Below are 23,414 nucleotides of genomic sequence, written 5' to 3' on the forward strand. Positions count from 1 at the left end.
AATTTTCAGAATGGAGAGGGGTAACTAGTGGTGTTCCCCAAGGGTCAGTCCTAGGACCAATCCTATTCAGCTATTAGCCAGGATGGGTAAGGAAAGGTGTCCCTAGCCTCTATATGTCAGAGGATGGAGATGGATGGCAGGAAAGAGCTCACTAGATCATTACCTGTTATATTCACTCCCTCTGGGGCACCTGGCATTGGCCACTGTCAGTAGACAGGATACTGGGCTGGATGGACCTTTGGTCTGACCCAGTATAGCCATTCTTATGTTCTTATGTTCAATGTAGGGCAGGTGTAAGTAGCTCTTATTCAGTACAATGCAAAGGCAGAGTACAAGTATGTGTGTTATGGGCATATGGGCGCACCATTCAAAGACAGCATAGGACAGGGATCTAGGAAACCTGACTTCTATTCCCAGTTCTGACACTGACTTAGTGTGTGATCTTGGTCAAATCACTCTGCCTCAGTTTGTGAATATGAAAAACAAGAGCTAAAGATGCCTGTCACCTTTTGAGAAGTTCTTTAAGACCTACAAACAAAAAATGACATGTTTTAATTATATATTACCTACATGCAGTTTAGAAATATATTGCTAGTGAATATGAGTAATGGAAATATTGTTCTGAAAAGTCTCGGGGCTAAAAAGAAATTAAAATGGCCATTTCACTTGCCTCATTAATTTCATGCTAGGGGCATCGCAGGGTATGGTAGTTCCCAAAGCACTGATTCTACTGTGAAATGAAATTATTATTGACCAGTCATTTTATGAAACTACCGACACATTTTAAGAAGACCACTTGGGATAGTAGAACTTGCAGTCGTTTCTACATTCACTGGCCTCATAGGTATGAACCTGTCTGTACTCCTGTTATAATAGAAATCAGATGTGTGTTTAATTAATGCTAGGTCTCTATGCTATTCATTATAATTTACCATGTCATTATGGCTTGCTATGGACACTTGATTAGCAAGGGGATGACAAATTTGTGGCTAGAAGAGATGGCATTTTTTAATTTTGTGGGCGATTTAAAAAGAAAGCCTCGGCAGAATTTTGTTTGCAGATTTGCATATAGCTCCTCTGAGGCAGAATCTGACTTTAATTCACAATAGGTTTGTGCAGTTCTGCACTGAAAACTCATTTGCACCATGTTGGAAGGGCATACAAAACAGCTCAGCTTGGCTTTAACTGCTAGTGTTATGGCGGTTCAGGCTAATTACTTTTTGGCACAGAGAGACCTGGAATCTTAGTTGCTTGTTTTGAGATGTCATTTGTAAATTAACTGTCAAAACCCACCAAACTTGTGTGAGCTAAATGGCTCATTACATCAGCTGAAGGAAACATAAGGGCATTAAATCATTTCATAAAACCCAGAATTTTCACCACTAGAATTTCTGGTGAGAACATAACTTTTGAGAACTCAAGTTAACTTTACCCACTTCATAGTCTTTACGGTTTAGATGTTCAGCTGCTTAAATATTTCTAAAGCTACTAGTAAAGGTCCCTTAAGTATACATCTATCACAACAAGTGAAACTTGGGAAGAAGAAATCATATTATGGATATAATTGTTCCACCATTCAGGGATACATTTTCACAGTTCTGGGAAGGCTATTAATGCTGACACAAAAGGCTGGTCTATGCTTAAAAAATTTACTAGTATAAATATTTTGGTTATGAGTGTGATTTTTAGTTAAAGTAGTTATATTGGTAAAACTCTACTATGGACACAGTTATATCACTATAAAAGTGCTTATATTGGTATAGCTTATTCTCCTTCTCATACGGGAATAAGCTATACTGATATAAGCACTTTTCTACCAATATAACTGCATGCCTGTATTGTTAAAGTGGTACAACTTCTTATGTGCAAACAAGCAATAATGGTCTTATCCAAAGCCCACTGTAGTCAATGGGAGACTTTAGGGACTGGAGTGGGCTTTGGATCAGGCCCTACGTGTGTGGTATCACACTGCCTGAAGACTTTAACTTCACCTACTCATTCTGTATTTTCTATTTCTGAACTGTATTATGTGTCTTACTTAGGCCCTGATAGAACAAGACACTGAGGCATGTCTAAACAAGGAGTTAAGACGAATTAACTAATGGTGTGAAGTTAATGCACGTAAATTAAAGTGCATGAAAACCCTGTGTGCATGCTGTCATGCAGAAGTAAAGTGGCTTTAGTTTGCTGAAGTTTAAACCCACTGCAAAATGGTTTCAGAGTAACAGCCGTGTTAGTCTGTATTCGCAAAAAGAAAAGGAGTACTTGTGGCACCTTAGAGACTAACCAATTTATTTGAGCATAAGCTTTCGTGAGCTAAAAATTGGTTAGTCTCTAAGGTGCAAAATGGCGAGAGCCCTTAACTCCCACTGCAGTCAATGGGAGCTGAAGGTGCTCAATGCTTCAAAGGATGGAGCATTTCCTAGAGGAAATGAAGGGGACAGGGAAGGAGGGAATGTATCCAAGCAGCTGCACCAAATTACAGTGAATTTATTTTCGTCTTGACTCTTTACTCCTGTCCTATTTTTTTCTTTTCTTTTCATTTAACAAAGCACCACAGTTGCCACAGAATAGTTTTGAGAGGGCTATTGGTAGGGTTGGGGTGAGGTGGTCCATAAGGTACTCCTGGGGGGATTCTGTGCCCCTGCGCAATACAGAATTTTGCAGAAATTAATGTTGTGCATGCAGAATTTCCTTTTTCCCCACAGAAGCGGGCTGCAGGGATATTGGCCACCACTACAGGCCACTGGACCTGGCAGAGCCCAGCTTGCAAATAGACGACAAGGCCAGAGGATTTGGCTCATAAAATTAGTGCCTTTCATAGTAATTATTTCTTGAGGGCTCCCTGCCCAGAAATACAATAATTCCATCAAAGATTGTTGATGGAGAAGATTATAGATAAGAAGGAAAAAAAGAAAAGAAGATGGAGAAGAGGAAAGAAGAATTAAAATTGACATATAAGAGGTAGAAGTCTGGACTCACAGTGTGGTTTTGGTTTGGAAAACCTTGTCAGTTGGTTTTTGATTTTGCGAAACCAAGTCCAAACCAATGATGTTCATATTAAGGTCCTATTTCACCTGGATGTCAAAGTACATGGAGTTAGAATTGTGACATACCAGGGTATAGTCCAGACCAGTGTGGGGTTGTGTCACCCCTACTCTACAACCTTGGGAGCCTTACGTGGACCTCTGACAAACAGCCTTCCAGCATGCAAACCACACTCTGAGTATCTGTGTGTAACTGCAGCCTGACAGCAGTTACACTGTGGCTTTTACTAGCCTTGGTTTCACCCTCATACAGCAGGGTGACCCCAACATATCTTCAGCCCCAGATTTCTCCCAGAAATGTATGTCTTGTGTACTACCCAGCCCTCTCCGAGATAGTACAACCATTTAAAATCCATTGTTCCTTTAAGGGAATAATATTTCAGCTTATTATCTCAAGTAGTTATTCAGACACTTTAATTTAAACACACTAAAACAGTAAAACAAGTTTATTAACTATAAAGAGATAGATTTTGAATGAGTACAAATAATGAGGCATAAAAATCAGAAATGGGCACAAGAAAAATAAAGATAAAACACTTATTAATGCCTATCTTAGAAAACCATGTAAGATCCAAGCTAAGTTTCTCACCACATGCTTTCCGCAGTATTACTGACCAAACTCTGTGTGTCAAGACCCCTCCCGCAGAGTCCAAACAATGCTTCCTTTGTCTCTTTGGGTCCAGTGAATGTGATGGGTAGGGGAAGAGAGAGGGGTCCCTTGGGGTGTTTGTCCCACCTTTTTATAGTTTCAGTCCCCTCTTGAAAAACATTCCCAGCTGGGCACTAGGGTACAAAGGTACTCATACAAAGAGTATATGTGGAAGGATGTTCCCTGCTGGCTTTGTCTCACCTGTTTGAGCTCTGTTTTCCTTCTTGCTTCATGATTCTGTTTGCTTCTTAAATGCAAATTAAGGCAAGCACACATTCCTTTGTTTGCCAGCTTCTGTTTGGGCAGGGTTGTGGGGTTTGGAACATATGATAATAAGAATATACAGAGGAATCTTAGAATTTCACATACAATATTGCCACACCTATTTTTATCAGGACATTACAGACCAGCAAATTATGAGTTTTCAAATGATACGTTACAAGACATACTTTGTACAAAGATTATTACAATAGCATGTAGGTTGTGACTACATGGGTATATTCTGTCACAAGAATAAATAGTTCCAGTCCATCTCCATTACAAACGTAAGATGAAATGTAAGATCTGGATCCCATTTAATCCAAATCCTCGTAAGTAATAGTTATATGTATGCTTCATTTTTACATACCATAAATTACCTTTATGTTATTTTGCAGTCAAATTTCTGTTGTATTATTGACTTAGGACAATATTTTCAACTAGAGTTGAGTAAAATTAGGCTTCTAGATCCGTATTTAGAGACCTACAGAGAAGTGGATTGATTTTCAGAAGTGCTGAACACTCAGCTGCTCCCATTGACTTTAGCCTCACATTAGTCACCTAAATTTAAAAATATTGCTCTTAGTTTCCAAAGCATGTAATAGTTTTCTAGTTTAATGTCTCTTTGAACCTGTCCATGCTATATGTCAAACCACTGTATCAACTATAGAGTAGAAAAGGTCTTTCTTAACCATAACTTTCTTTGCATATGTTACTTTTCTGCTTTTTTAAATAAACATTTTCTCATCCTCAAATGTTTAAATGGAAAGAAAAATGGTAGTAGTTTAGAACCTCAAGCCCTTTGATGCTCATTAAAGAGAATTTTAATGGGAGTAAATATGAAGGGAAAATGCAGATCTTAGAAGACTCTGAGCAATTTCTTTTGGTCAGTAACTAGGAAAGCATTAATATATAATACTTTCTAACTGTCCCAGATCTCATTATGGTGTGGAATGAGGCTAAGTGAATTATTAGTGGCAGTTGCTCACGTAATGACTAATGTCTCAACCTTTGGAAACAGTGGGAGAGAGACATTTATCAGTAATGCTTTAAAATGCATTTCACAGAGGTGTCTGTGTAATTAATGTATTATTCTAACTCCATACAGGAAAGGGTTCACTGTTTTAATTTACCTTCCATTTTAGGTTTGCCTTAGCTTTCTCTTTTAAACTTCAAGAAGAAAAGTGCTAGCAGTTTCTTAACCTTGTTTATATGTGTTTTTCTGGTTATGTTCTTCCGTATCTTGATCAGGTGCCAGCATTTGTATTAAGGGTGGATGAACTTATTTGAGTAAAGTGTTAATCAACGTCAAACTTTGGAACAGAACCTTTAAAAAAAAGTTTTAAAAAGTTTGGTTAACATTTTCCTCTTTATTTTCCAGGTTCTTCTGCTTTCCATCTGACACCAAACACAGATATTATGAGAAAGGCTGATTGTGCAAGATTACCAGCTCAACAGCTTGATCTTAGCACTCGCAAAACTCCAACTGAAATTTGTGGGAGTTTTAGGAATATCAGGAATGTGGAATATGCTCCAGTTTTAAGGATGCAAGAGTTTTGGATAGTGTGGGTAAGGATCAGGTAAGCATCAACATTATCCCAACCAAACCTATTCAACTGTGAAGTTTGAGTATCACTATTCTGTGCTCCTGTTGACTTACCATAACATAATCACACTGACCAGTCAATCAATGGCTTTTTGGGAGGCTATGATTCAGTCTAAGGATGATGGGATGAGGAGGAAGATATGAGCAGAGTCTGTATCTGAATCCTGAGTTTTCTCACAAACTAACCAGACTTGTTTTGTTCCTTCAGTCTCACTTACACCGGTGTAAATAGAAAGTAATGCAAGTTAAGTTAGTGGAGATGTCAAATGGGTGTGAAATCAGAATCAGACTCAAACCTCTAAATGTGGTACTCCTCTCCAGCTGTCACCTATTGTTCTCACTGAAGTACTTTCAGGCACTGAGTTATGAACTATCAGTGATGTAGGTTTATCTAGAATAGTCATTTACCAAGTAATATCAGCAACAATAACCGAAGTCCAGTTTGCAGATGATTGTGCTGTAGTTGCACGCTCAAAGGAGGATCTACAAACAGCCCTTAATTGCTTCTCTGAAGCTCACAAAAGCCTAGGGCTAACTCTGAACATCAGCAAAACAAAAGTTCTCCACCAGCCAGTCTCTGGTCAATCATCAGACCCAGCAAGGAAGATCTATATTGAAAAAGAAGACTGGAAAATGTAGAATACTTTGCCTATCCTGGCAGCCATCTTTCACAAAGGGCAGACATAGATGTCGAGATTCAGCACAAAATTCACTGTGCTAGCCTTACCTTTGGCAGATTGTCTCGGTGGGTGTTCAACAATCACAACACCAGAACACATACTAGACTTTTAGTTTATAAAGCGGTGGTAATCCCAACTCTCCTCTATGGCTGCGAGACTTGGGTGACCTAGAAAAACACCTGAAAAACCTGGAACGCCAGCACCAGCACTTTCTTCGGAAGATCCTCAACATAAAGTGGGAGGATCATCGCACTAATGTCAGTGTCCTCAGAGAGGCCAACATCTTAAGTGTTGAGGCCCTGATTATCTAGCACCAGCTGAGGTGCAGCGGGCACTGTGTGCGCATGCCTGATGTACAGTTACCTAAACAACTGCTGTGTGGCCAACTCACCAAAGGAGAAAGGAAATGGGGAGGCCAAAAGAAATGCTTTAAAGACACCCTCAAGATAAACATCAAGAGATGTGGCATCGATACCACATACAGGGAGATAGCAGCCCAAGATAGGGATAACTGGTGAAGACTTGTCAGAGAGGGAATGTCCACTTCTGAGGAAAATCGCCTTGCCCCAGTCACAGAAAAAAGGCCAGAAAAGAAAGGAAAGACAACTGTCACACAGCTGTTGTGGCCCAACCCTGTCTTCCGGCACCACCTGCAATGTCTGCCAACAAGTGGCTCAAGAATTGGACTCCTCAGTCACCAAGGACCCATGAAAAATAAAATATGTACAAGAGATCATTCTCAGCCTTGAGGGATCACTGACAACCTTCAAGCACTGAGGTATGAACTATCAGTGATCTAGATCTATCTAGAATAGTCTTCTGCAACTTCACATTTCTAATATTTCTTTCAGCAACTATATTGATTTCCTATTTTTACCACTTTTGCTATGTGATAGCTAAACCATGGGCAATGGTAATGCAGACATCTAGAAATACATTAGGAATGGCATTGTATCAGACCACAATAATTAAATGTGATTTCATTCCCAATACTTCTGCTTTCCAGAAGAAACGTTTCTATGAAAAATGGAAAAGACATGTTGACCTTCACAGTTCAGACCAATAATAGGTATCATCATGACTTCACTCTCCTTTCTGTTTAATCAGTACAGACACCAGGATCAAAATGAAAATCTGATGTGCGCCAATACTGTGACAATCACAATCCTCACAAGAAGGGTCTGTGACAATCTAAAGAGAATCCATTCTGCAAAATAAATAATTTCATGCAAATTCACAGAAAAATTACTCTTCTCTGGTTACGACTAGAGCTTTCACAAAACTGGCTACACTTTGTAAAAGAGTTGTGATATCTTTAAAAGAACTAAGCATTATTAATTATTAGTCCAATGCCAATAACTGGCCTAATTCCTTACTCAGGCACATTTCCCATTCACTTCTGTGAGAGAAGTCAAATCTAGTGGAACCCACCAGAAGCACACAGAACGGGGAGTGATAGCTCTATGGTGTGCACCCTTCTGATCTAACAGACTCCCATCTACAGGCACAACTCTATTTGAGGCTCTACTTGGATTTTGGAGATAGGGTCAGGCATAGGCGCTGACTCCGTGGGTGCTCCTGGAGCCCTGGAACACCCACGGAGAAAAATTAGTGGGCGCTCAGCACCCACTGGCAGCCAAGCTTTCCCCTCTGCCCCCTGGCCCCAGCGCCTTTTCCCCGCTGGCAGCCTCTCTGATCACTCCTCCGCCTCCCTCCCAGTGCCTCCCACCCATTGTGAACAGCTGTTTCGCAGAGTGCAGGTTGGCTCCAGTAGGGAGGGGGATCAGAGGGGATGGGGAGTGCTCAGGGAAGGGGGTAGAAAGAGGTGGGGAAGAGGTGGGGTGGGGCGGAGCAGGGGCAGGAAGAGGCGGGGTGGGGGCAGGGGCTTGTGGGAAGGGGTGGAGTGGGGGCGGGGTGGGATGGAGCAGGGGTGGGAAGGGGCGGGGTGGGGGTAGGGGCTTGGGAGAAGGAGTGGAGTGGGGGTGGGGTCTGGGCAGAATGGGGGTCGAGCACCCCTTGGGTAGAGGGGAAGTCGGCGCCTGTGGGGTCAGGGAAAAGAAAAGGTTGGGGTAGGGAATAACTATCATAAACCTGATCTCCTACAGGAGCCATGGTTACATGCCCTGTTAGCTAATGGGAGTTAATTATGATCCAAGCAGTAAACTCTTACTGGGTGCCCCTCTATGCATGCTACAGTGAGACTGCTGGGGGATCCACTTTAGGAGCTTTACTGCTGGGAGAGAGGGAACCAGCTTGGCAGCTATATGAAAGTACCAGGCCTTCCCAGGACAGCTATTAGTTTAGGAGGGCAACCTCTGTGGAAAGGGGAGCTTCCCATCTACTTATGGAATATGAGGAAAAAACTCTGAGTTTAAACTTTTATGGTATCTCCCTACTGTGTAGATTTTTCCTGGGTCCAAAAGAATATGTCCCTACAGAAGCACTGCAGGATTTGGCCCATTATTTGTACTGGGGAAACCTAAAGACATAGAAACTGTGATCGGGGTCCCAGGGGAGCCACACTGAGGTTACTTAATTAGGGCAAACTGCAAAGAATGGGGCAGACAATCCCCAAAGCTGGTGGTCGTTCCATGATTTAGATCCACCAAGCTAGCCTCAAAACAGCTTCTATGACACCTTACTGGTTACCCAGAAGCCAAAACACAGTTCCCTTAAAGCAACCCAGCCTTAGGCCTTCACTCAGACACCCAAGTCAAATATGATGAGGATTACTGAAAATCTTATTCATCATATAAAAAAGTTCTACCAATCCCAAAGGATTGGACACATTACCTCCCAGGTTAATTAATACTTCAGATCTTACCCAAATACACACTTACAGTCAATTCTTATTAACTAAACTAAAATTTTTTAAAAAAGAAAGAATATTGGTTAAAAGATCAGATACACACAGACATGAGTACCAGTCTGAGATCAGTTTTATAGTAGAGATGGTGAGCTTTGTAGTTGCAAAGAGTTCTTTCAGAATTAGTCCATAGGTTATAGTCCAATGTTCATATTCAGGGTGATCCAGGTGAGACTGGATATCTCAGTCTTATGACTCAAGCTTCCCCTGCATAAAGCATTAAGCAGATAAAAAAGGATCAGGACCCAAGACACCTTTATACAATTCCAGGCCTTCTCTTGACAGCTAGTAGTCCTTAGGTGAACGTTAGTCAATCATGGAAACTTTGAGGTAGACCTATTTCCTAAGCATCAATGGTACTTGGCTACAGGGATTAATATAAGGCAATTGCCTGTTTTCAACCATTTGCAGGTGATTTGCTATACATTTCAAAGAGAGATGAATATAGTGTGTGACAGGGTCGGACCGGATGGCTACAGAAGAGTAATAGAAGGCAGATATATTAGCCCCAGGTTAAGTAGGTCCCTTTTTCCTGGGTAAGGTAACAGGGAAGGTTCTAGAACAATCAGGAACCTTCTGGAGACAATTAAGACAGACAGGCTGATTAGAACACCTGCAGCAGATCAAGAAGCTGCTAGAATCAATTAAGGCAGGCTAATCAGGGCACCTGGGTTTAAAAAGGAGCTCACTTCAGTTTGTGGTGCGCGTGTAAGGAACTGGGAGCAAGAGGCACTAGGAGCTGAGAGTGAGAACGTGTACTGTTGGAGGACTGAGGAGTACAAGCATTATCAGACACCAGGAGGAAGGTCCTATGGTGAGGATAAAGAAGGTGTTGGGAGGAGGCCATGGGGAAGTAGCCCGGGGAGTTGTAGCTGTCACACAGCTGTTCCAGGAGGCACTCTAGACAGCTGCATTCCACAGGGCCCTGGGCTGGAACCTGGAGTAGAGGGCGGGCCCGGGTTCCCCCCAAACCTCCCAACTCCTGGTCAGACACAGGAGGAGTTGACCTGGACTGTGGGTTCACAAAAACGGCCAAACTGAGGGCTACCATGAAGCTCCAAGGCAAGCAAATCCGCCAATAAGCACAAGACCCACCAAGGTAGAGGAGGAACTTTCTCACAAGTGATATCACTATATTTAAAGTTCATTTAAATGGTAAGGTCTCCTTTTGATCTCTGAATTAACAGAATACAGCATAGACAGGAACTGTTTGATTATATTGTTAACTTCCAATAATATATATGTAAATACACACAAAACACAAATATTATCTAATAATATGGCCCTAGAGGTTGAATTTGGGTCATTTATCCTGCAGGATGCTTAACCTTTTCTGGTCATGTGTCACAGAAACATAGAAATGTAGAACTGGAAGGGACCTTAAGAGGTCATCAAGTCCACCCTGCTGCAGTGAGGCAGGACCAAGTATACCTACGCGATCCCTGGCAGGTGTTTGTCCAATCTGTTCTTAAATATCTCCAGTGGCAGCAATTCCACTATCTCCCTTGGAAACTTTTTCCAGTGCTTAACTACCCTTATTGTTATATTTCCTAATATCTAACAATCTCCCTTGCTGTGGATTAAGCTGATTACTTCTTGTCCTACCTTCAGTGGACATGGAGAACAATTAATTATCATCCTTTTTATAACAGCCTGTCATGGTTTCTTCCCCACTCTGAACTCTAGGGTACAGATGTGGGGACCTGCATGAAAGACCCCCTAAGCTTATTCTTACCAGCTTAGGTTAAAAACTTCCTCAAGGTACAAACTTTGCCTTGTCCTTGAACCCTATGCTGCCACCACCAAGCATGTTAAACAAAGAACAGGGAAAGAGACCACTTGGAGATGTCTTCCCCCCAAAATATCCCCCCAAGCCCTACACCCCCTTTCCTGGGGAAGGCTTGATAAAAATCCTCACCAATTTGCATACGTGAACACAGACCCAATCCCTTGGATCCTAGGAACAATGGAAAAGCAATCGGGTTCTTAAAAGAAGAATTTTAATTGAAAAAAAAGTAAAAGAATCACCTCTGTAAAATCAGGATGGTAAATATCTTACAGGGTAATCAGATTCAACATATAGAGAATCCCTCTAATCAAAACCTTAAGTTACAAAAAGACACAAAAACAGGAATATACATTCCATTCAGTACAACTTATTTTATCAGCCATTTAAACAAAACAGAATCTAACACATATCTAACTAGATTGCTTATTAACTCTTTACAGGAGTTCTGACCTGCATTCCTACTCTGGTCCCGGCAAAAGCAACACACAGACAGAGAGAACCTTTTGTTTCCCGCACCCTCCAGCTTTGAAAGTATCTTGTCTCCTCATTGGTCATTTTGGTCAGGTGCCAGCGAGGTTATCTTAGCTTCTTAACCCTTTACAGGTGAAAGGGTTTTTCCTCTGGCCTGGAGGGATTTTATAGTTCTGTATACAGAAAGGTGGTTACCCTTCCCTTTATATTTATGACACAGCCATTAACATATTTCAAGGCTGTTATAAGGTCCCCTCTCCATCTTCTTTTCTCAAAACTAAACATGCCCAGTTTTTTAATCTTTCCTCATATGTCCTACCCCTTCCACCATTTTTGTTGCTCTCCTCTGGACTCTCTCCAATTTGTCCACAACTTTGTTAAAGTGTGGCACCCCAAACTGGACACAATACTCCAGCTGAGGCTTCAGCATTTCCAGGTAGAGTGGGGCAATAACCTCCCATATCTTACATTGATACTCCTGTTAATATACGTGTGTCAGAGTGCCGAGGCCTAACAGATGGGTCAGCACTCTGACCACTGTGGCCTTAATTAGTTTCTCTGGTGATGATTTTTTGGCTAATTCCTCCCTATTTCCTCAATTATATGGGGAGACTGAGTGAGTTAAGGAACTAATTGGCTCATTAGTTGACTAGCGTAGTAAAAAGCAGAAAGGAAGTGTTAGGGCATCTGACCAAAATGACCAATGAGGAGACAAGATACTTTCAAAGCTGGGGGGAGGGGGAAGGATCTGTCTGTCTGAGTGATGCTACCTGTGCCCAGACCAAAGGAGATCTTAAGGAAGGGAGATCCCTTTTCCTCCCAGGGTCCTGATGAACAGGGGTTGAAGGCAATAGGGTTACAGGTATTAGAATGGTTGTATTGCACTGTACAGGTGCTGGTGGAGGGGACTTTAATAAATTATACATAGTGGACACGAAAACTGTGGTTTCTGTGATGACTCAGGATGGGAGGACAGGGAAAAATATAAGCCCTTGTTATAGCACCCCAGAATATTAGCCTAGTTTGCAACTGCATCACATTATTGTCTCAGCTTCAATTTATAATCCATTACAAGCCCCAGATCCTTTTTGGCAGTACTACCACCTAGCCAGGTAGTCCCCATTTTGTGTTTGTGCATTTGATTTTTCCTTCCTAAGTGTAGTACATAGCATTTGTCTGTTTTGAATTTCATCTTGTTGATTTCAAACCAATTCTCTAACTTGTCATGGTCATTCTAATCCTGCCCTCCAAAGTGTTTGCAACCCCCTCTTGGTGTCATCCATAAATTTTATATGCATATTCTTTGCTGTATTATGAGGTCATTGATGAAAACATTAAATAGTACTAGATCCAGGATAGTCCCCTGGGGATCCCCACAAGATACATCCTCCCAGTTTGACAGCAAATTATAGATAACTACTCTCTGAATATGTTTTTTTAACCAACTGTGCACCCATTTTATAATAATTTTATCTAGACCATATCTCCCTAGTTTGCTTATGAGAATGTCAAGTGAGACTGTGTCCAAAACCTTACTAAAATCAAGATATATCGCATATACTACTTCCCTCCATCCACCGGCCAGTAACCCTGCCACAGAAGGAAATTAGATAGGTTTGGCATGACTTGTTCTTGACAAATCCATGTTGGCTATTTCTTATCACCCTATTATCCTCTAGGTGTTTACAAATTGATTTTTTAAAATAAGTTGTTCCAGTATCTTTTCAGGTATTGAAGTTAGACTGGTCTATGATCCGTAGGTCCTCTTTGTTGCCCTTTTTAAAGATAGGTACCATGTTTGTCCTTTTCCAGTCTTCTGGGACCTCACCCACACTTCATTAGCTCTTGAGGATAATCATTAAAGGTTCTGAGATTGCTTCAGGTAGTTCCTTAAGTACCCAAGGGTAAATTTAATCAGGCCCCATGTTTATTGCCAAAAGTCAGTCCAACTGCAAGACTTAGTCAGTAAGCTTTGTTTGCAAGCTTCTGAGTGCTATTTTCCTAAACCACTAGACTTGGCCTTACTTAAGACTATCCAGCCTAACCTGAGATCCCATCAGCTGAACTTTGCCCTCACTTACACCTATACAAACCACATCTCTGCATAAAGTAGAACAGATGATAGAATCATTATGCTATATATTGTTGACTTTCTATAGAATGCAAGTGTCAAGACTTTCTGGAACTTATAATAAGAAATATAAATGAGTGGCTCACTATTCATTCCTTAATGTTACAACAAGGGAAGACTTGAAAAGCCAAAGGAAATGTAAGGAAAAACATATACACCTTCACGGCCAAATATAAAAAAGGGGTAAGTATTTCAAATCATTCTCTCCATATATATTAGTCTAATCATTTTAAAACAAAAAATGTTGCACCTTCCAGCATCAAAATAAAGATGTAAATGTTATGCGGGGAGAATATAATTCTTACTATAACTTTGCTATTAGACTTCAGTCAGTTGTCCCAAACGTATTATGTGAATTCAAGTCCTGATCTTGCACTGGAGCCTTGCTCTTGACTTTGGTGGGATCTGGATAAGTCCTTATTGAAGAAAATGTTACTGAACATGATGTCCAACACATTTTTCTTGGTTATAATAGAAATGATCTCCAACATTGTCAGAGTTATAAGAGTTGTATTTAAGGTACATGTACAGTATAAATGTGTATTAGAAACTAACTATTCAGTTGCCCCCAAATGACATGAAATATATTTTATTAAGTCTCTAGTAGGGATCTTTAACTCATTCCCAGCCCAACAAATTTCATGCTGAAAATAAGGTTAGTTCCAATTTCACCACTGAAAGTTTTTCTGCTGAAGTGCAGTTATCAGAATTATCATATCACATCTGAACAGAAATGGAACATCATATGTATTATGCATGCTTCTGACAATGCCAGCGTAGAAAAGACCAAATTTAATTGTGACTAATAACAAACCACAATTGGTGGAAATATAATTTAAAAATTCAGGTTATCTTTTGTTAAATTCTTTGAACATACATATTAACACAAACCTATCTAGCAAAGTTATCTTTGCTATGAAAAAACAAACAAACAAACAAACAAAAAAACAATTTAAAGGAACAAAAGCAGCTTTCTTTTTTTTTTTGCTTTGTAGTTTTTAATTTTTATGTTGGTCTGGTGCAAGTGTTCTTTAAAGCTAAGTTAATCTAGCTGCTTTAGACCGTCTGCCGAATGATTTAATTTTAGATTTTCCCACTGAAAATAAATTATTATTGTGCTAAAAGTTATATATAATACACACATACAAACTGAGCTATTCCCTATTTCTTAAAAAATATAATTTCTCCATATAATATGATTTATGCTCTTCCCTAGTTACCTAGTTTAGAATCTTGATGACCTTGACTACGAAAGTTTGGCTAGTTTAATTGATGAACATAAAGGCATTTTCACGTTGTAAGCAGCTCCCTCTTTAGTTATAAGTAAATAATTTGTCAGAGGGTCCTTTTCCATACAACCAAATCACTGCCATGCAACAGAAGAGGAGTTTTCATGTGCACAGTTTTAGCTCAGCTAACAATCTTGTGGTAGAAAATCAAAGATAAATGAAATGCAAGAGAAACCACTGTAGTTGGCTATGTATGTATAGGGGTGGCTATGACTGCTTACCATTAGCACATTTTCCTCTTTAAAGGAGGCATTGATGATCCCTGTTAGGAGAGGCTGCTGGTGCTCTGGACTGACATTTATCTGCCAGGACTGTCATGGGTCAAAGTTGACATGTGGTATTAGGATCTGTTCAGTGCCTCAAGGACTTCCTGCTACATGGAGATGCCTGTTGATATCCAGGGATAGAGCCCTGTAAGATCCAGTGAGACCATTCCAGATTATCTTTTCTATGGAGTAAGGCTCAGATCCTCAAAGCTATTTAGGTGCCTCACTCCCATTGTGGGCCTTAACTGAAAAGGCCTAGGCAGTCTTTAGCTCCCCGCCTCCCCATCATCCTGTTGTTCCTTTCCTGTTATAGGGTTGCTGTATGGTTCTGCTCTCAAACGTAAGTGGGAGCCTTAAATCATTTCCCAGTTCAGCTTTTTAAGACAAAGTTTAACTTTACCTACTTTTTGTTGTTGTTGAGAATATTAGCCAGTGTATCTACAGTCATGGAAACTGAAGCCTTCTGCATATTTATAGAACTATCTGCTTATTTACAAGGCCATGGCTCTGCCAGTTTCTCCTCATTGTTCTATCAATACACCTCAATCCTAACCTGAAGGGATCATGGCTAGGGGTGAGGGGTAGTTCACTTTCCAGCCTCGTTCAGTTCTTGGGCTGTCTGTTAAGATTTCCAACAGGGTGCTAGAAAGTGTCATTTATTAATATAGACAACATTTTCACTAGAAATTGGATTGAAATGCAGGAATTTTGAACCCTCGTTACCATTATTGGGTCAATAATCAATACCAAAGGTTTTCTTTTACTGGATTAATTAACAATCCAGTAAACAGTTAATTCTCTGCATAACACTGTGATGGCTGCTGACTGATCGTCAAGGATAATATTACTAAATAAACTATGTAACCTATAAAAAGTATCTACTTTTAAATATTCTCCAACTTTACCATACATAAGAGATGGCAAAATAACTTACATAATAAATTAGTGCCAAATTTGGTAGATCTTATTCAAGCAAAACTCCCAGGAGATCAGCAGGAGTTTTGCTTGATCAAGGCATAATTTGGCCTGACTTGTCATTCTCACAATAGAAGCAATGTTTGCTCTTATATAATGGTCCTGATCCTCAGCTTTAGCCAAGGATGAGCTTTGCCTTACCTCAATCTGTTTGCAAAGTGGCCCCTCCACAGAGAGTTGGGCTCAGTATATATCCTTGATAATTTCTCCATGATTTTCAAAAGACAGTTCTAAATCTAACCACATGCTAAGATAAGGAAATTTATGCACTGAAGTTAGGACAAATTCATTTCTATAGTCTCCATTGCAAAGCTGTCATAATTATTTGTGTATGTCCATTTGGGGTTCTAAAAAGCAGTAAAAGAGGTTTATTGGAATTTAATAATACTTTATTTTGAGCTGAACAAGTCTTGTAATAATGAGAATTTGCCAATGCCCAGGAAGCCTTTGGCCACATTCAGCTGGCTTTTATATTGCAGGAAAATGTGTTATTGGGTTAAAAACAGTTTCCAAAGGACGACCCTTCAGTTATTCTCTGTACCCAGAAGTAACTGCTAATCATAGAATCATAGAATATCAGGGTTGGAAGAGACCTCAGGAGGTCATCCAGTCCAACCCCCTGCTCAAAGCAGGACCAATCCCCAACTAAATCATCCCAGACAGGCCTTTGTCAAGCCTGACCTTAAAAATATCTAAGGAAGGAGATTCCACCACCTCCCTAGGTAACGCATTCCAGTGTTTCACCACCCTCCTAGTGAAAAAGTTTTTCCTAATATCCAACCTAAACCTCCCCCACTGCTACTTGAGACCATTACTCCTCGTTCTGTCATCAGCTACCACTGAGAACAGTCTAGATCCATCCTCTTTGGAACCCCCTTTCAGCTAGTTGAAAGCAGCTATCAAACCCCCCTCATTCTTCTCTTCCGCAGACTAAACAATCCCAGTTCCCTCAGCCTCTCCTCATAAGTCATGTGTTCCAGTCCCCTAATCATTTTTGTTGCCCTCCACTGGACTCTTTCCAATTTTTCCACATCCTTCTTGTAGTGTGAGACCCAAAACTGGACACAGTACTCCAGATGAGGCCTCACCAATGTTGAATAGAGGGGAACGATCACGTCCCTCGATCCGCTGGCAATGCCCCTACATATACATCCCAAAATGCCATTGGCCTTCTTGGCAACAAGGGCACACTGTTGACTCATATCCAGCTTCTCGTCCACTGTAACCCCTAGGTCCTTTTCTGCAGAACTGCTGCCGAGCCATTCGGTCCCTAGTCTGTAGCGGTGCATGGGATTCTTCCGTCCTAAGTGCAGGACTCTGCACTTGTCCTTGTTGAACCTCATCAGATTTTTTTTGGCCCAATCCTCTAATTTGTCTAGGTCCCTCTGTATCCTATCCCTACCCTCCAGCGTATCTACCTTTCCACCCAGTTTAGTGTCATCTGCAAACTTGCTGAGGGTGCAATCCACACCATCCTCCAGATCATTTATGAAGATATTGAACAAAACCAGCCCGAGGGCCGACCCTTGGGGCACTCCATTTGATACCGGCTGCCAACTAGACATGGAGCCATTGATCACTACCAGTTGATCCCGACAATCTAGCCAACTTTCTATCCACCTTATAGTCCATTCATCCAGCCCATACTTCTTTAACTTGCTGGCAAGAATACTGTGGGAGACCGTGTCAAAAGCTTTGCTAAAGTCAAGGAACAACACGTCCACAGCTTTCCCCTCATCCACAGAGCCAGTTATCTCATCATAGAAGGCAATTAGATTAGTCAGGTATGACTTGCCCTTGGTGAATCCATGCTGACTGTTCCTGATCACTTTCCTCTACTCTAAGTGCTTCAGAATTGATTCCTTGAGGACCTGCTCCATGATTTTCCAGGGACTGAGGTGAGGCTGACTGGCCTGTAGTTCCCAGGATCCTCCTCCTTCCCTTTTTTAAAGATGGGCACTACATTAGCCTTTTTCCAGTCATCCGGGACTTCCCCCAATCGCCATAAGTTTTCAAAGATAATGGCCAGTGGCTCTGCAATCACATCCGCCAACTCCTTTAGCACTCTCGGATGCAGCGCATCCGGCCCCATGGGCTTGTGCTCGTCCAGCTTTTCAAAATAGTCCCAAACCACTTCTTTCTCCACAGAGGGCTGGTCACCTCCTCCCCATGCTGTGCTGCCCAGTGCAGTAGTCTGGGAGCTGACCTTGTTCGTGAAGACAGAGGCAAAAAAAGCATTGAGTACATTAGCTTTTTCCACATCCTCTGTCACTAGGTTGCCTCCCTCATTCAGTAAGAGGCCCGCACTTTCCTTGACTTTCTTCTTGTTGCTAACATACCTGAAGAAACCCTTCTTGTTACTCTTAACATCTCTTGCTAGCTGCAACTCCAACTCTAGCTGCTAACCTGGCTCAAGGAAGAGCTGACATAGCCAGTGAGTTTATTTCTTGAGCTAGTCATTTTATTCAAACCCAGTTTAAGTAAACGAGTCTGGCAGGGAATTCTGTGTAAGAAAGATGACTAAACTACTGCCTTAATGCAGGCTGTCAATGACAAGCACTTTTTCAAAAGAAGAGATTATGCTTCAGGTTGGAACAGGTAGCCTGCCTTTTGTCTCTATCTATACAGCATACACCAAACTCCTTGCCATGCAGAGGAGAATCTATCTGGCAACTGAGCTATATCTGTTCAGTTCCCTTGGGAAATGTTATTCGTGCTTTAAGGTGAAAAGGAGAGAGGGTGTCACGGGGGGAGGGGGCAGCAGCAGGGTGAGGAGGTGAGTGGTGAGCCATCTGCACAGCAGGTGTGGGGGGGTGTCTCATGGCAGGCAGAGACAGGTTCTGGTGGGGGAGTGAGGGGGTGAGCAGCAGGTGGGCAAGGGGCAGGTGGGTGGGAGGAGGAGGAGGAGGTGGGGAGGAAGTGAGTGGCGAGTCAGCAGTGAGTGGGGGCAGGTCCTGGGGCAGAGAAGGGGTGGAGTGTGGGCGGGGCTGTGGGCGGAAGAGGCAAGACAAGGAGCTCGTCTCCCACAAGTGAGGTTTCACCCACCGCCCATGTCTACACCCCCAGGAAGGAAAAAGCTATTCCTCCCTCTGACTTTCGCATGATTTGACATCACTACCCCTTGTTTAATGAGCGAGGTTAAATTCTGGGTGGCCTTCCCCCTCAATTAGGGCATATTAAGAACAGTTCTGCTGCCCTTTAGTCAGACAATAAGGATAACAACATTTCATTACTCCTGCATCCAAGTCTTAAGGGAATTTTAACCCCAAATAGCCAAAATTGATCATTTTGGCAAAGCAGGTCTGTCTGCTGATCACCTAGGCAAAGTAGATGTGTCTAAGCAAATACAGGCTGCTCCTGAGGTCTTTTCCCAGAGTTAATCAATGGATGGCAGAGGAAAGTTCATTCAAACCACTGGCTTACCCTGAGAAGCTGTGCCTTTGCTTGTTCTGGAGGAAATTGATTTTGATATGAGAAATCTATAAGCCTTTGAAAATCATGAGCAGAAGATATTTTTAAGCTTTAAAGTGTAGAGGTAAGGAATGTAAATGCATGGCTAAGTTAGCCACATAATCAAGGGTGGTGGGTATTGAAGGCAGGGGAAGGCTAAGTGGCCCCAAACAGCCTTGAATGGCCCAGCCCAGGCTCCGCCCTTCACAACATCCCCTGGCTCCTTCCTGCTTCCCAGCACTGTGTTGCGGGGGGCTCTTCCCCCTGGGGCTGGGGCCCCAGGCTGGGGCTAATGAGGGCTGGTCTGCTCTCCGGGGCTGGGAGTAGGCTGCACCGCCCACCCGGTGCGCCGGGCAGGGAGGGAGCGCACCACCGGCCCAACTGCCTGGCACTCCCGGGCTGGAGGAGGGGCAGTGCTGCCCTCTTATGGAGTGTGGCCAACAGAGACTACCTACAAACTTAATGAATCAGGAGATCTCTTTTTGGCCAGGTCCTACACAGCAAGCAAGCCCTACCCACTTCTTGGGCTGGTTTCACCCAGGTCTGGCCAATTTGCATCACTGAACCCCCACATCAGGCAGACTTACCATTGCTGCGGACTTGAATTTGTTGGTGTTCCCAGTTGGTGCTGGTGTTCCCAGTTGGTGCTGGTGTTCCCAGTTGGTGTTCCCAGTAGTGAACTAGAGTCTTTCGTAGCTTGAAAACCAATTTTCATAACAGGGGCGTCAGTTTGCTAGCACTGTAGAAAAACTATAAACACAGCAAGGCTGTGCATTAGAACTGAATCCTGTACTGATTTTCTAGCTCTTTTGCCAGGGCTGTTCAAATCTCAACACAAACAGAAGATTCTGGGCTATAGTCTAAATCATTAAGTAGGATCATCTATCATTTAAAAAGAATAACAATCTGAATCAAACTAAATAAATAAATACAATTTATTTAACTATGAGAACTAAACTCCTTCAACTTTCAGTTAAAAATGACGTTTGCACAAATTATCCTTGTAACCACTTAGATGTTTTGGCTTATAATCCTCATTTAAAACAGCTAATGATTTATGACATACTCTTAATTATATATACCTTCTCTCCACCATTATATCAGAATCAAGTACTAACCAAAATACATATGGAAAGCTCATCCCCTCCAGAGGAATAGTTTCTTGCATTGTTATGTAATAATATCATAGATTCCAGGCTAACTGACTAGAGTCAGTTAGTTAGTTTGCTGATCATAAAAGCTTTTTTAAGGTTTCTGCTAGGAGCAATAAAAATAACGCTAAATGTTCCTTTGAGAAGGCAATGTAGGTTATAGTGAAATTTGAGCTGGCTTCTAAATTGATATTGATGATTAACTGTCTAATTCAGTGGCTGTGAGAACTTCTTGTCTGGAGAGTATTCAGTTTTATTGCCGAAAGTTCCTATAGATTGCTAGAGAATGCTGTTCCTGGTAATGGTCTAGGGATACTGTACATGAGTCCCAGAGGTCTACTTGGGAAAAAGAAAGGGGGGGAAAAATTTCTCCAGATGGTCTTGGATGGAATATCCACATTCTTGAAAGCTGGCCTGGTGAGAAAATAGGATGCTTCCCTTGTCGTGGCTAGAGAAAGTCCCAGTCTATTTAGGAAGCTGCTCATTAAAAAAAAAAAAAAATACAAGTTGAAGAATTAGCCAATTGAGTCCCCATTTAAAATCAGCAAAGCAGGCAAGGCACAGTGTCATATTTCCTCCTCCCTGGGACTCATTTCAGTAGTTTGATTCCCAAAGAGCTGTCAGCCTGCCGTGCTCTTTAGCAGGGATGCTGAAGGGTTTGCTTGGGAAAGGAGGTAGGAGGCATTTAAATCAGTGTTGTAGTCTGCCAATCAAAGCAGAAGTTGCATATTTGTAAAAGTGTAATGTGGCAGAACGTCTAGTTGCGACAGCACAGCCAGTGTTGTTAATAGTGCAACACATGAGTGGCCTGGGTCTGTGACATGGTCTGCTGCAGCAGCAGGAGATGCTTCTCACTGAGGGGGAGGAGAGTGTGAAAGCCAGTGAACCTCCTGTTGGAGGAGTGGAGTAAGAAAATTAGATTGAAGCTAAATGGGGGAAAGCAATCTGAGAATGGAGGGAGGATGAGAGAAAGACAGATCAAATTCAGTTTAAGAATCTGGAGAAAGAACAAACTTCAGAGATTTCTAACTTTTAGTAGTGCAATTAATTTTTAAAAGAAGCATCCATGAAGCTCTCAGTGGCTTTAGGCAGGATAGCAGAAGAAGGATGCCTGCAGAAGGTACCTAGACCTAGCTCAATCATTACAAAACCCTGGAAGCATTTGGAGACTTGATGGGTGGGTTAGCATTGACAGGGGAATAAGAACCTGTGCTTCGGAGGAAACCTGGTCCATGTATTTCAAAATGTCAGACTGATTGACATCTCTGGCTGGTCTTCTCTGTTCAGGTAACCAGTTCAGCTGCAAGCGTGAGCCATAAAGATACACACACATCCATGAGAGCTCACAAAACACACCTATATGTGTAAAAGAAAGAAAATGCCAGTCCAACCAATTTCAGGCAGTCATAAAACAAAGCAAATGATTGAATTGCTGCAGATACAATGAAGAGAGCACAGTAGATGGGCAACTGAGTCAGAGACTACTAACAACCAAGTCCATTTGTGATGTGTAACAGGCATTCTACATGGGCTCTGAACACTGGCTACAGACAGTGACAATGATTCAATGAACAATAGTTGGGGGTAGACATTCTACTGTAGATATAATTCTCTTTTGAACCCAGTTAGATTTATGGCCTTCACAGCATCCCCTGGCAATAAGTTCCATGAGTTGCCTGTGCATTGTGTGAAGAAATACTCCTTTGTTTGTTTTAAACCTGCTGTCTATTCATTTCATTGGGTGTCCCCTGGTTCTTGTGTTATGTGAAGGGATAAAAACACTTCTTTATTCACTTTCTCCACACCAGTCATGACTGCATAGACCTCTATCCTATCCCCCCATTGTCATCTCCTTTCTAAGTTAAACAGTCCCAGTCTTTTAAATCTCTCCTAATGTGGAAGCTGTTCTATACTCCAATCATTTTTGTAGCCCTTCTCTGTACTTTTCCCAATTCTAATATATCTTTTTTGAGATGGGGCAATCAGACTGCATGCAGTATTCAAGGTGAGCATATCGTAGATTTATACAGTGCCATCATGATATTTTCTGTCTTATTATCCATCCCTTTTCTATTATCATTCTGTTCGCTTTTTTTGACTGCCACTGCACATTGAGCAGCTGTTTTCAGAGCACTGTCCACAATGACATCCAGATCTCTTTCTTGAGCAGTAACAGCTAATTTAGACCCCAACATTTGGTATGTATAGTTGGGATTATGTTTTCCAATATGCATTACTTTGTATTTACCAACACAATTTCATCTGCTATTTTGTTGCCCAGTCATCCAGCTTTGTGAGATCCCTTTGTAAATCTTCGCAATCTGTTTTGGACTTAACTATCTTGAGTTATTTTGTAACATCTGCAAACTTTGCCACTGTTTTCACCTTTTTTCAGATCATTTATGAATACGTTGAACAGTACCTGCTCCCAGTACAGATCCTTATGGAACACCACTGTTTACTCCTCTCCATTGTAACAACTGACCATTTATTCCTATCCTCCGTTTCTGATCTTTTAAAGTGTTACTGGCCAACGAGACAACCTTCCCTCTTATCCCGTGATTGCTTACTTTGCTTAAGAGCCTTTGGTGAGGGATCTTGTCACTATATATACTTTAGATCAGAGGTTCTCAATCTTTTTTCTTTCTGAGCCTCCCCCCACCCATTTTATACAAACTCCACGGCCCACTTGTGCCACAATAACTGGTTTTCTGTATATAAAAACCAGGGCCAGCGTTAGGGTGCTGCAAGCAGGGCAATTGCCTGGGTCTCCATGCCACAGGGGC

Source organism: Chelonia mydas, chromosome 1, assembly GCF_015237465.2.
Source record: "Chelonia mydas isolate rCheMyd1 chromosome 1, rCheMyd1.pri.v2, whole genome shotgun sequence".
NCBI classification, from domain to species: Eukaryota; Metazoa; Chordata; order Testudines; family Cheloniidae; genus Chelonia; species Chelonia mydas.